We start from the raw sequence: 14,540 nt of genomic DNA on the forward strand, positions 1-14,540 counted from the left end.
GCAGCATGCCAAATAAAGAACGCATTTATTTGTTACGAAATGTTTATGCGTAAAATTTCAAAAATATGATGTCCGATTCTGAAAGTTGAACATGTACGTTACGTTTATAATTTAGTTTAGTTTAGTTTATAATTATGATTGTTCTAAAATACGATTTATTTTGTTTACAAAAAACTAAAACTGCTGTATTGGTTCTCATTGATTACATGAAATATTGGAATCAGTACCAGTTTTTCCCAAATGGGGTTCTGCCAAATATTGAGCTCGTAGCAAAATAGTATTACGGAATTCCACCAGGGGGTTCACGAACCAAAAGAGGTTGGGAACCATTAATGTATACCAATTGTATAGGAAAATCTCATACAGAATTTTCCGTTTATAACCTAAACTTAATAGCAGTATCTTTATCTGTCAACTGTTTATAATCATCGATAAATTTCGCAGCCTTTCAACTTCGGTACTTTATAAGAAACAAAACTATTCCTTTCAGAGCAGTCACAAAAACGAAATAGTGCGTGTGTGGAATAACAGAATTGGGCGAATAAAACAAAACTAGGTATTAGACTACATAATAGAAGGGTGCGCCAATAGTTTAAAGGTTAAAACACTCAGCCGGCTACCGAGAGACAACACTTTTAAAACGAGCACAACAGTAGGTAGAAGGAGAAGATATAAATGGGTTGTGGAGGAACATTCATAATGGCGCCATCGAAACAGCTGCGAGAGAGGAGGTAGGCATGATGCGTGGAAGGCAGCGTAATATGTAGTTTGATGCCGAATGCCAGAGAGTGACAGATGAAAAGAACCCGGCCAGGAGTCGCATGCTCAACGCGTCAACACAGATAGAGGTACAGAGAGACTAGAGCTGTGGAATAAATAATCCATCGTCTAAAGAAACGCGAGTACGAGGAGCACGGGTTCGCCGGCGCAGAGGAGCGATACGCCAGCAACGACACACGGAGTTTCTATAAAACGGTGAGATGCAGGAATTTTGCCATGCCTATGATGTGCAATGATAGTGCTGGCAACCTGCTTACCGACAAAATGACGGTAGCAGCCAGGTGGAAGGAGCACTTCCAGACACTGTTGAATGGAGAGGTAAACGCGGAGATCAGCAGGAACAGGATAGGAATTGTAAGCGATGGTCAAGCTGTGGAGCCACCAACACAGGCGGAGGTTAAAAATGCAATCAGTGAGATGAAAAACGGTAAGGCTGCTGGGAAGGACGGTATCCCGGCTGAACTTCTAAAAGCTGGCAGCGAGCGGCTGTACGAAGCAATCCACCGGATCATTGTCAGGATCTGGGAGGAAGAACAAATGCCGGAGGAGTGGTTGGATGGCCTCATTTGCCCAATTTTCAAAAAGGGACATCGACTGGAGTGTAAAAACTATCGAGGAATTACAATGCTCAATTCTGTCTACTAGGCAGGCTTCATTTTCGCTTTTTCGCTCAGTAGATGCTCATTGGACTACAGCGTCTTAATGAAACAGAATTCGAAAAAGTAGTGTAAGAAGCAATTGTAGGGATAATTATTATCTATAATATTGTTGAAGAAAGTGTAACTTTATCTTTTATATTTACGGCGCTATGGGGCTGCTACGCCGTTGGTAGCAAAAAGAGCGCTCTTTTGGCTACCAACGGGGTAGCAGCCTCATAACGCCGTAAATACAAATGATCAAGCTATACTTTCTTCAACAATATTGTAGATAATAATGAACTTTGCAAGTCCCCCTTACACTACTTTTCAGAATTCTGTTTCGTTGAGGCGCTGAAGTCTAATGAGCATCTACTGAGCAAAAAACCGAAAATAAAGCCTGCTACTAGGTGCTTTTCCGTATCCTGTTCTGCAGACTGAGACCGTTGGCGGAGTCCTTCGTCGGCGAGTACCAAGCTGGTTTTCGTGAGGGTCGCTCCACGACGGATCAGACGTTTAACCTGCGAAATTCAGCTGGTGTTCGTGGGGATTGGAAAACGGCAGCCCAGGACCGACGGTACTGGAGGACCATAATTCGTTCGGCGCAGGATCGGTAACGGACCACTGCCACTAAAGTAAGTATATCTCGAAACATAGCAATTAAAGGTGTGATCCAACGAGCGGGCATCGAAGCGAGACGAATGATCTTCAGCGAAAGTAGCCGACACTAAGCCTTCACAGGCGACCTCGGCATCATAACTACATACAAACCTTGTGACGGTGGAGACAATTTAAACCAGATTAAAAACGGAGCCTAGAAGAATTGAGCTACAATTTAATGCGTCGAAAACCAAATATATGGTATAAATTCCAGAGAAATAACATTCGCATAACACGGACAATGACTGCTTACGGCGATAAACTGGAAGTGGATGATAAACAATAATACGTAAGCGCTTCAGAACCACCACGAAGTTCCACAGCCTGTTATTCAGCAACTCCTCGTGGTACCAACGGGATACGTTCCTTGGAGGAAATCGGACAACCGGTGGAAACTAGGGTCGTATGCGGACAGGGAAGGGGGCACTCATGCGAAGGCTGTGTGAAAACTCTCCGCCTGCAGGACGGTTCTTGTAAAAGGTATAACTACTAGGAACCAAAGCAGAGGGTCCAAAGCCCCTAAAGGAGATGGTTTTAATAACTGTTATTCATGGCTATTATGTTATGTAAAAACATGAATGGATAAACCCCTAATCCAAGGTGTGACGCGACCCGTACCGAGGGATGAATGGTGGAGAGGGTTTTATAAATTCTCTCGCCACAATGGAGCCTGTGGAGAGCCAGGGCGCTCTCCACAGTAATCTGCCCTTGCTGCATCAAGCCGGTCACTGATGCAGTGGACGATTTCTTACCGTGCATGCTCCCTCTGCCGAAAAAACAAAGACACGATAGAGGTCGAGGGGAGAATATTAGTATAGAGGAGGAACATTTAGTTTTGTTCCTCGACTATCCCCAATACGCCGACTCGCAGTGAGTCGAAAGACGAGATGGCTCTAACTTTGAACGGTGAGCTGAAACTATGGGAGAGCCGAACAGTCATGGCCAATTGGATGGCCGTACAATCGCTCAAACAATCTAACCATCTAAAGCGTCGACTATTAAGGTACTCAATGAGTCTCAACAAGAGAGATATCAGCACGCTTACCGGTCTTGTGACAAGACATTGTCCGAGTAAATATCATGTTCGGAATCTTGGTTTCGTACAAGAATATTTAACCACGGAACACTTAGTCTGCAATTGCGAGCACAAATAGCACGCAGACTGCAATATCTCAAAAAGGGGAAATATGGTCTACGTCGCCGATCAGGATAACAAGGTTCAAAACCAAGTCACCTCTGATTGGCACCTGCCTCGCTTCAACTACCAGCCTATCACTTACTTGATGAGTAATAGGTCAGCTTGAAGCGTACAGAAAAAGTAATAAACGGGGCATACCATAATAGTTAAAAATAATGGACACAGTGGTAAGGGTACCCAACAGAGGAGAAGGGGATCAAAGAGGGGCTCCTTAACCGCAAGGTTACCGAGTCTGCTTTGACAAGCGAGTGTTTGTCAGTTCGAAACTTAGTAGAATCAGGCCACTCAATGTCAAGTGACTATAGCATAGCTTCATTCTCAAGCCCCTCATAATCCTTACTTCATGCTGAACTCTGTATTACTACCCCGATGAAGCCTCTTGACAGTGCAAAAGTCACTATTATGGTTAAGTGTACTTGCACCAACGAGGTCACAGTGGAGGTTATCACTACTAAATTTACGTTTTTGTCGGACCAATTACAGTGCCAACAGCGCTATCTCTAGTCTACAGCATTGATTTAACCGACTTTCGGCAGTACCTATTTGATTTCAATTTATCACAACAAGTGTTACGTTCGAGTTTTCTCAAGTAATCATAAGCATTAATCCAAAAGCGTATATTGGAAATAATTCTGCATCCCTGGTGCCAAACTTTTGTATATTAGCAATCTTAATGCTTATAAAACGTATATTAACATTCTTGATGCACAGAAGCATTAACGTAAAGCAGCATTAAAGAAAGCAAGATATGCGCATATAACGTAACAATATAATGCATTTAGTCAATTGCATTAAAACGAGCCGTACTGCTCACATAATGTTAAAAAGGCAAAATAGCGGGTTATTAAAATGCTACGCCACAAGCATGCAATAAACATTATTAGTGTTTGTTTGAGGCTTAATCGAAACGTCATTTTGTCTTCATTATCGACGTATCGAAAAAGTATCGACGGCATATCGTTTGCTTGTTATAAAAAATAAAAATAGCTTCGGTCGGGATTTAAAAAGCTAAAAAAGCAAGTGATTTTTTTTTGCTGCATCTCAAGGAGAGCAGGATAAACAGAACCATTTTTTGAAATGCTGAATAATGTTACTACCTAGTTACCAGGCTCGAAACCGGGAGTTAGTCATACAACATCATTCGTTTCCTTGCACCTTTGCTATAGCGGACGTGATTGAGTAAGTTGAAATTAGTGGTATTTAAATCTTGGTGAAATACCCTTTCATATCAAAGCTACTTGTCCTACATTACCAATAGGATAGAAAAAGACGGCATCCGTTAGGTAGAAGAGGGCCCGAATAGTGGCCGTAGAATAGCAAAATAAGAAGTCAAGTATGTACAAGCCGTTTATCAACACTTACGGCTCGCTCTAATGCAATTGACTAAATGCATTATATTGTTACGTTATATGCGCATATATTGCTTTCTTTAATGCTGCTTTACCTTAAGGTGAAATTAGTGATCATTGAGATATCATCATTTTATATTTGTATTGTTTTGCGAATAGAATAGAAACTGTAAGCGACAAATAACCAAACGCATTGTGTGTGTACATGCAGTTTGACGAGAAATGTTATTAAAAAACGGGAGTATTGTATAACATATGATGAACATTTCAGCTAAAGTCACGCGAGAGCTTAACACAAAATTCGTCTGTATTCTTTACCCAACGTAATGTTGCCATATCTTCCGTTAGATTTCTTTACTACATGTCGAAAAAGCCACAATCTTAGTATTTTGTATGGCACCACTGTGTTACTACGAGCAAGAGACAAAAGAAAGAATACAAGAATCCCCCTGCCGCATGAAATAGATGCACGCTGAAAAATCGATACGCTCATTTACCGGAATGATTTTGGAATCATCTGGTTTGCAGTCGGCATGCATTTCGTCTTATGTTTAAGAATAAAGCAAATAAAACCTGCCAGATTTTTATATGGAATGGCTTATATGAGTAAAAGTCGTTAAAATGCAAATTTTTGGTGAAAAGTTCGGTGGATGAAAACTGCGCAAGTTTTTACGCCAGTAGTACATACATATTTTTCATAGTGCATGCAGAGTGTCTTTTGCATGCGCAAATGTAGATTAGCTGCTCGTGTGCTTTTATATTTTGTAAATTTTTGCCAGCTGCGGAGATATATTGACAGAAAGTGAGCCAGATATTGATGTGCTACAATTAAATGTTTCCAACTACTGCTTTTCAAGTGAAGTGAAGGGCCGGTTTTGTTTAAAATATGCAAGGAAAATGCGATACGCGATGAGGCTAGTGTTGTGTGTGTGTTTTATGCTTTATGTTTTATGCTGAGATGATGTTGAAGGGCATGTGCTCATAAGCAGTTTTTTCATCAGAAAAGCATTTTTGTCGATGGAACTGAGTTGCATATTAAAGATTATCGATAATGTGAGACAAATAAACATTTATCCTAGCGAATCTACTGTACTACATTTAAAAAATTGCAACTAAAGAGCCATTAAGACCTATTTACCAACACACTCAAAGCAATCAGGGTAGTCATGAATACATGATGAGGGCTAATTTCTCGTTAATGCTTCTATGCATCAACAATGTTAATATACGTTTTATAAGCATTAAGATTGCTAATATAAAAAAGTTTGGCACCAAGGATGCAGAATTATTTCCAATGTACGGTTTTGGATTAATGCTTATGGTTACTTGGGTACCTAACACTTATTGAGGAAGTCATAGGCTGGTAGCTGGAGCGAGAGGGGTACCAATCAGGGATGATTTGGTGAATCTTGGAACCTTGATCGGTGACGCAAACCAGATCTCTCTAGGCTCTATTTGTTTATTTGTTTATTTGTACATCAACAGGCCTTGTGGCTGAAATGATAACCTAAAAAACGATAAAAAACGATTTTTCAGCACGTTACGGCTGACGTCAAATTCGAAGCCCGAGTAAAAACGGTTAAAGTGGCGTTTTTTAATGCATACGATAGCACAGCAGTGATCCGAAGCACCTTTTTCCCGCGCAAGGATATCCACAAAGCCACCTGGAGATCACCTGACCAACGTACAATGAACCAAATTGACCACGTTCTCATAGAGGGCCGGTTCTTCTCTAACATCACGAACGTACGCTCCCGTCGGGGTGCGGATATTGATTCTGACCATTACCTAGTAGCAGTACATATGCGCACAAAGCTGTCCACCGTATACCGGACACGTCAAAGCCGCCCTCATCGGCTGAACATCAGGCAGCTAGATAACCCACAAGCTGCCGAGAACTACGCGCGAGTACTGAATGAGGCACTGCCTTCTTCCGAGGAGTTAGGTGCTTCAAACCTCGAAGACGGTTGGGGCAGAATACGCTCGGCCAACGGAGAGGCCGTTACCGCGGCACTAGGTATTGAGCCTCAAAGTACACAAAATGATTGGTTTGAGGGGGAATGCCAACAAGCGTGGAGTGGAGGAGAAAAAAAATGCTTGGAAAAATTATCTAAGTATTGCCACTAGAGAGAACCTGGCCAAGTACCGACGAACTAGGAACCAGGTGACCACGATCCTGAGGAGAAAAAAGCGCCAAAAGGAGTACAAAGATCGTGAAGAATTAGAGCAACTATTCCGAGCTAATGATACGCGCAAGTTTTATGAGAAGGTGAACCAAACTCGGAAGGGCTACACACCGAAACCTGACATGTGTAGGGACGAGGGAGGGAATCTAATTACAAACGAGCGCGAGGTGGTCGACAGGTGGAAGCAGTTCTTCGATGAACACCTCAATGGCGAAGTCGCAGAAGGAGGCGGAACGGAAATTAGCCTAGGAGCGCCCAAGGAAGATAGTGATGTCCTAGCGCCTGATCTCCAAGAAGTCAAACGAGAAATCAGGCTGCTGAAGCCCAATAAAGCCGCTGGGAAGGACCGCCTACCGGCAGAGCTTTATAGACATGGCGGAGAAACGCTAGCAAAGGCTCTACACTGGGTTATTTCGAGGATTTGGGAGGAGGAAAAGCTACCGGAGGAATGGATGGAAGGAGTGGTTTGTCCCATCTACAAAAAGGGTGATCGGCTAGACTGCTGCAACTATCGTGGTATTACGCTGGTAAATGCCGCCTACAAGGTACTCTCCCAGATCCTGTTACGCCGGCTGTCACCGATAGCACAAGGTTTCGTAGGGAATTATCAGGCGGGTTTCATGGGGGCTCGCGCAACTACTGACCAAATTTTTACTATCCGACAGATCTTGCAGAAATGTCGGGAGTACAACGTGCCCACGCATCACATCTTTATTGATTTCAAAACAGCATACGATACAGTCGATCGAGACAAGCTATGGCAGATAATGCACGAATACGGTTTTCCGGACAAACTGACGCGACTGATCAGAGCTACATTGGATCGAGTGATGTGTTTCGTACGCATCTCTGGGACACTCTCGAGTCCCTTCGAGACGCGACGAGGGTTGAGACAAGGTGACGGTCTATTCTGCATGCTGTTCAACATCGCTCTTGAGGGGGTGATCCGACGAGCGGGCATCGAAACGAGAGGCACGATTTTTACCAAGAGTAGCCAACTTCTAGGCTTTGCAGATGACGTCGATATCATTGCCAGGAACTTTGCGACGGCGGAGGCAATCTACGCCAGATTGAACGCGGAGTCTAGGAGAATTGGGCAAAAAATAAATGCGTCGAAGACCAAATACATGAAAGGAAGAGGCTCAAAGGAAACAAATGCGCGCCTCCCACGGACGGTAACCGTTGACGGCGACTAACTAGAAGTGGTAGAGGAGTTCGTGTATTTGGGATCGCTGGTGACCGCGGACAACAACCCTAGTAAGGAGATCCAGCGGCGGAACCATGCGGGAAATCGGGCCTACTTTGCCCTTCGTAGAACGCTACGATCAGGAAGCATACGCCGCCGCACGAAGCTAACAATGTACAAAACCATTATTAGACCGGTAGTTCTATATGGACTTGAAGCCGTGACGCTGCTTACGGAGGACATACGCGCCCTTGCCGTGTTTGAGCGGAAAGTGCTGCAGACGATATTTGGCGGAGTACAAACTGCAAGCGGAGAGTGGCGGAGGCGTATGAATCACGAACTGCAGGCACTGCTTGGGGAGACTCCCATCGTACATCTAGCGAAAGTTAGCAGGCTACGGTGGGCCGGACACGTCGTAAGGATGCCGGACGACAGTGCGGCGAAAATAGTCCTCTTCAACAACCCCACCGGCACCAGGAACAGGGGGGCCCAACGTGCACGATGGCTCGACCAGGTCGAAAGCGATTTGCGACTTCTGAGACGACTAGGAAATTGGCGACGAGTGGCCCAAGACCGAGTTGAATGGAGACGAGTGCTTGAAACAGCACGAGCCACCCCGGCTCTATGCTGCTGAAGAAGAAGAAGCACAGCAGTGATTCGCACGATGAGCGCTCGTTAGTTCAACTGTTCGTTATATGGGCGTTCGCTAGTTGGGCCGTGCCCCAACTGAAAAGCACTCGAATGTCAAAAATTATTGTCAAATTTAAATGAAGAACCAAATCCTGTCACTTGTCCAATATTTTCACCGCTATTCTGTATTTCGAACGAATTGGTATTTCGAACGAAAGTTCTTTCGAACGAAATTTCCGCCAGCAAAATCAAATGGGCAAAACATCTCGTTCGAAACAAGTCGAACGAAATAAAGATTCGTTCGAAATACAGAATAGGGGTGTTTATCTTAGCGTTGTGAAAGCTGTAATTATTTAGAAGCTTGCTAAAGTTTGTACCATTGCTACTCCCGTTCAGTTTTTGGCGCTACTGAAAATACATATGTAAGGCCTTCACAACAGTTTGCTAACTCGTCTATCAACGGGTTTTCAACAGTTTTATTTATTTCATCGTGGTAACGCTGTTAATTCTTCCGATCACCAGCGGCTAAAAAATTTAACATAGACAAAAAAGCAACCGTTAATACAATAGTACACACAACTGTACCAGGCTTACGGTGCACCAATAAGTGAAACCGGTTAATGTCACGAGAAAGAAAAAAAATCACGTCTATTAAACCGCCGCAGGCCATGTGGAGAGTCGTTACAGTTTTTGTTGCTACTGCTGCTGGTGCTGCTCTGCACGTCGTTGCGCGAATGCGTCGTCGCGCGTCTTTTGCGCGATTCAATAATTATCCATTGCCCGTTATGCACTTGGTGGAAACATGTTTTATGTGGCTTTTTTCGTTCGCATAGTTCTTGAGCCTTTAACAAACTTTAGCGTCCAAATCCGAGAAGTCACTGCTTGCACTTGCAAGCCTTCAACCGGAGGCACGAAACCAAGACCGCACGAAACAGTTGGCATTCATCGCGCGCCGCGACGCCGCTGACGTAATGTGTTACCTGTGCGAAAAAAAATGTCCCTTGAAACAACTGCGCGTGCAATGCATATGGTAGGTCGAATACAACGCAACCGTTATTTTTGATGTATTGATTTGATGTCCCATGTATTTGCTGAACTACTTATTTATAATTTTTCAACTTTATACGGTATAATACACGCTAGTAGCATTGAGGCATCCGTTTCGTAATATTTTGGTTCTGTCTGGGAGCTTTTACCTAGCCTATTCCTATCTAATAATATAAAAGCAAACCCTTACTCACCAGCAAAGATTTCTTCAATATTTCAGATTTTCTGATAAAAACGACCTGCAAGCAAACGTTATCACCCCAGTCATGAAATACTTCGTATCGTAGACTCATTCGAACCCGATTTGATCAACCCATTTAGTTTTTAAGACATTTTTTGTACCGCCGTAGTTCGAACCGAAAAACGGGAAGGTTTGCATTCAAGGATTAGTCGATTAATCGAATGATTATCGGACATCACTAGCTGCGGAGTCTGTTGGTTGTAATGTCCCTGAACAGACTGGACCATCAAGGTTTTCATTACTACCTTCTGCCGTGAGAAAGATAAATGTGATTGGAATCTTCCGTGCTCGATCATGTTTACCAAAAATGGTACCACTTCTTGGTAGGTTCGTCTGAGCGCTTCGGGCAGCGAAAGTTTACGTTTAGTTTTCTGTTTTATTCAATGGTCTACGTGCACCAATTTCGTTACCCTGTTTGCTGATCTGTCCGTGCGGGCCAACTCCATACAACACACAAATTTTTGCGTCCCATACTTGTCTATATGTGTTGAATCATAATCGATTCGCGACAATAGTCACCGTCTAAGACCATACTGTCTAAGCTGGGTCGTGCTCCTGGGGGCTTGGCAGTCGAATATTTGTATGATTTAGTATGCTATGTTTGTAAATAGATAAAAAATACTGCGAATCCGAACACATTGTTAACAAAGGCTATTTGATTCAAATAGCATAACCTTGGCGCCACAATCTGCTTTCCGAATTTATATTCTTATGATTTAATATGCTTCGATGGCAGCTGTTAGTGTACGTCATAATCACGAAGCCATGCGATGATACTCATTTCAACATTTTGTCTCAGATTAACAAACTAACTAACAGACTAGCTAACGTATATTATTTATAAACATCAATAATTGGATTGGATCGATTGTCGTTGAATTTCAATTCTTCACAGAGATCTTATCAGATTTCAAATAAATCTGTTATATTTACCATGTAAATGTATGCTATGAAACGTTGCTTTCACTCCGACCCATAAGGTTGATTTGAATAAGGTAAATTTTTGGGATTTTTCATGTGTAACTTGTCTTTAGCGCGAACGAGAGCGATTAAGACAGCTACCTGTCAACGATACGCCGAACTGAAGTGGGTTGAACGAGCTTGTAGGCGGAACAAGAGAACATGAACTAACTCACTTGCCGACGAAAAAGAAACCGTCGACGCCAATGGTGATATCCGTTTGCTGTACGATATTTCTGGTCGCCTTAGTGGAGCTGGGATGAATTAAAGGACAGAGCTGGTCACTTCACTGGTACTGACTAACCGTTCAAAACAGCTTAAGCGATGGACTGAACCTTTTAAACAACTCTTTCGAGTCTCAAATGTCAAATAGTTCGTCGCATCAATCGCGTCAACTCTGCGGCACCATCACTGGAAGAAATTGAGCCATCAAAGGTATGAAGTCCAACAGAGTGCCAAGAAATGCAGTCAATTTCAGCCTAGAAGCTCAAAGTTGACTCATCTTTATCAACCCTGATCTGATGGCCCATCAGCTATTTAGCAATATATAGGAAACTGCAACTTTTAGTAGAAACTTTTAGTTTTAGTAGAAAATTCGTCTACGCGGTTTGCCTGGAGCAGCTTTCCATTTTTTGGGACTCTCAAAGTCCCAAAAAATGGATAGCTGCTCCAGGCAAACCGCGTATTTTCTACTTTTGCATACAACTTGAGGTCGTTAGTAAACGAGAATCGTGGATCATTAAGCAGGAAATTGCCATCGTTGAAGATGAAGAAGACTAAAGGTTGAGATGGCTGCCTTGTGGAATTCCAGCGTAAGCAGTGAAAGTTCTCGAGAACAAACCATCAATGCTGACTTCTAGATAGCGATCGGAGAGGTAAGTATAGAACCACTGCAAGATTTCGTAACCAGCCAGCCAGTTGTTTAGATCACAGGAAAGTTTACGGGGCTAGTTATACAACCCTTATCATCATCGTCAGCAGCAAAAAACCGGGTTGGGTCGAGCTCTTTGAACCAGCCGTCTCAATTCAATTCGATCTTGGGTTATTCGTTGTCAATTTTCCATGCGTTTCAGGAGTCACAAATCTCTTTAGATCTGGACGACCATTTTCGCCCGTTGGATCCTTCCGTTCTGTATGCAGGTGGGGTTATTGAATAGAACCGTTTTCCTTACAATGTGTCCGATCCACCGTAGCTTACCGACTTTCGTCAGATGTACGTTAACGATAGTGATCTCCTCAAGCATCTCCTTCCGCTTTAACCTTTTCTGTCCCAAGGGAATTTGGGTGGTTTACAGTTTTTGATCATCTGAGAAAGTGACCACACTATATCAAGTAAAAACCGCGTAAATCCCGAAATTTGCGTAAAAAACATCGTAAGCTCCGAAATTTGTAAGAAACAGCAATTTTGATTTGAAATATAAGTTAATAAAAAGACATGGTGAACTTAAGGAAAAAGGACTTACGTCCTCTTTATTCACTACCGAGTTACAAACTGATTTTTCTTAATTCTAGCACTCTTAACCTACCCTAGCTGCTACCTCTACGCGGTTATTCCTACCTCCCACGCTGCATCGATCGGTGCACTGGAATAGTGGAAAGCGGAGAGAGTGATAGCGTGGTTTCCCACGGTTTCCATATTCTACTTTTCCCACGCTGCGCTGGGATGCGATCTTGCCAGATGTGCGTGCCGGGTGTTTTACGACAGGAGTGGAAAACAACATTAAGAATTTCCACTCCTTGATGGTTTCGCTTCTATGTGGGAGGGATATTTGTTTGCTGTGTTAACTCCTCTCGTCTTAAATGACTTTGTCCGCAAAGTCGATTGGATGTCGATGACTGCTGTTCTTTAAATGGTTTGACTTTGATGCTGGTCTTTGGTTTGCTGGAGAGATAACAAAAGATAATGATAATTATCAGGGTCACAATTACCGAAGTTCCAATGGATCCGAATATATTGCATTTCCAATTAAACAAATCGTGTCCTTCGTGCAGTAACTGGAGCTGCTCGCGGTGTTTCAGAGTGAGCTGTTGCAAGTATTCGACCGGGAGAGCGTCTATCAGGTGGTGCTCAGCGATGTGAAGTCCAATAGTCGGGTAGAACGTGTTTCCTGGAACGATAGTCTCCAAATTTGCGTAATATTCTCCATTGATTCGTAAACTGCAATTCACGAACTGTATTAGGAACGAACCGGTCAGAGTCTTATTAGCGTTGCTGCAATTTGATGTGACATCTGCGACAGCATCATTTATTAGTACTGTGGCTTCATCTATTCGTTTTATTAGACCGTTGGAATAAGTTTTTTCGACCGTACAATTAGAGTGGATGCACTCTGGGGTATGGCTTAGCATCGATTTGTCACACAAGAAATATTCACCGATATCTTTACAACCTTGATTGAGTTCGTAGGTTTCAGTATCATTTCTTAAAAGGTAATTCTGTTTCATCGTGATTCGTTTGTCGTTTCTAATAATGGAATCAATGTAGTTGTATTCGAAAATTGTTTTTGTTAACTGTGGATCTTTTAGTATATAAGCTAGGTGAATTGAATTCATCGTTACTTGTGCGGTTGATCGAGAGAGTAGTTGTTCGAATGATACGATATGGATGTCGTGTTTGTTTAACTGTGCTTGTATATTTTCTTTTTCCATCCTAAGCAGTCGGTTGGTAATGTCCGTTATTGTTTCTATACGGCGACTTATCACCTCGTTGATCACAATATGATTATTGCTTTGTTGAATGAGCGTATTGAGATTTGAGATGAGGATTCTCTGATCATCGGCGTCGGATGTTCTGGATATCAATTTCCATGCAGTTCCTATAGCATTCAATCGTCGAGAATGTCGTGGAGTGGCTGGTTTATTGTTACGGTTTCTAATCTCTGTTAGTGTTTCGTTTGAAAAGTCATTTGTATTCTCTCCTAAATAAATATTTCTTGATGTTTTTTATAAAAGAGTGTATAGACTTTTATATGTGTGTGTTGCTTCTTGAATAAGACTTTAAACAGTAATGTCAGGATTGACTGACTTTATATATCTAGCTATTTTTCTAAGTGTAGACTTTCTACTTGACCGTTAGTCTCAGATTTATTAACGGGTGTTTTGAAAAGTTTTCTAAAGAAAAATTGAATATTGAAGCAAATACCTAGATATGTATTATTTCTCCAGGATGAGTATGAGTTTTGACTTGAAGAAATTGTTGAGGTTTTGTTTATTTTATTTTTATAGTTCATATTTTTTGTTTTACAAATCTAGTATGTTTTCACATGTTGCATTATTTGTGTTTTTGTTATTTTCAAAACTAACTTGTGCATTTGTGAGAAGTATTTTTTTTATTTGTTCTGAATTTTCTTTAGTATTTCGATTAACGAAATTGAGTGGTTTTTACTTCTACTAATTGTTCTTCTTCACTATTAAGATCTATTATACGGGTTTTGGAAAAACTTTAACTTTAGCTTTAAATATTTTTGAGTTATATTGTTCTTTATGAATTTCCTGAATATTTCACATAGTTGGTTCGTTTGTAAAAATGCCATTCATTATTGCGGTATTGAAAAATTGTTTTAATTTCGCTTTAAGGAACTGCTTTGGGAAGCTCGGTTCCGTAGGGATGTGTCTGTTATGTCTTTCGAATGGGACGATGTGCTGATCTGTTGATCTTTTTCCGATTT

This window comes from Sabethes cyaneus, chromosome 3 (genome assembly GCF_943734655.1).
Source record: "Sabethes cyaneus chromosome 3, idSabCyanKW18_F2, whole genome shotgun sequence".
In the NCBI taxonomy this organism is placed as follows: domain Eukaryota; kingdom Metazoa; phylum Arthropoda; class Insecta; order Diptera; family Culicidae; genus Sabethes; species Sabethes cyaneus.